Here is a 981-nt window from a genome sequence, read left to right on the forward strand (position 1 = left end):
GTCCAGGCAAACCTTGGTGCCCCCTAAGATGCTGTAAGAAGATAGGGGCTTCTCTCTCTTTAAGGAGCATACGAGTCTGAATCATCAAGGGAGTAATGGGGTTCCCATCCAACCGGATATGAGAACCTAATAGCCCTGGAAGAAGACTGATTACATACAGACTGTCAGAAAACAAATTTATGGGCTCACTTACCTTTGTTAATGCTAAAGTAGTGGCCATGAGTTCCTTGAATTGAGCTGAGCCATCACAAGTGTGGACATATCTTTTTGATTTCTCATCTGCCCCTGGGTATACTATCACTGCAGCTCCAAATCTGCCCCTGTCAGTGAAAACATTATAGGCTTTTACTAATGGCTCCCTGACAAAGAGCCGGGGGGCATCCCAACAGAGGGCGTGAAAGGAGGTCACCCATTTATGAGGGTCATAATGACAGTCCAAATTTCCCAGGAACCCTTCCAAGGTTATGGTCACTCAGTTATTATTTCTGCAGAGCCATTCGAAATCCCTAAGCCAATAAGGGATAACAATTTTAAGAGGGTCTATGCCATAATGTCTCAGACCTACATCACGTCCTTTCTCAATCAGGTTAGCCAATTGATCCATGGGTGTATAAGCCTGTGGTACACCTCCCAGAGAGGCATGCACCCATTGAAGTGGCTTCCCACCCTGTGTAAGGACAGATGTCATCAGGGTCTCACCAGGGAGTACCCATAACTCAAAATCTTTACTAGGCATGTACCAGGCAAGTTGGGCTTGGTCCAGGGCCTCCTGGACCTCATGTAAGATGTCCAGGTGTTGAGGAGCCAGGTGAATAAGTTCTGAAGGCTGTTTCCCTACTAGCAACTGAAACAATGGTCTTAAAGTCTCAGTGGGAATAAGCATCCAGGCTCGTAGCCAATTAATTTCTCCTAATAATTTTTGTAGTTCTGTCAGGGTTACGGTGGGCTTGACAGCCAGTTGTGGTTTTAAAGGACTTACTC

The sequence above is a fragment of the Nannospalax galili genome, unplaced genomic scaffold (genome assembly GCF_000622305.1).
Source record: "Nannospalax galili isolate Female #2095 unplaced genomic scaffold, S.galili_v1.0 scaffold1097, whole genome shotgun sequence".
Lineage (NCBI taxonomy): Eukaryota > Metazoa > Chordata > Mammalia > Rodentia > Spalacidae > Nannospalax > Nannospalax galili.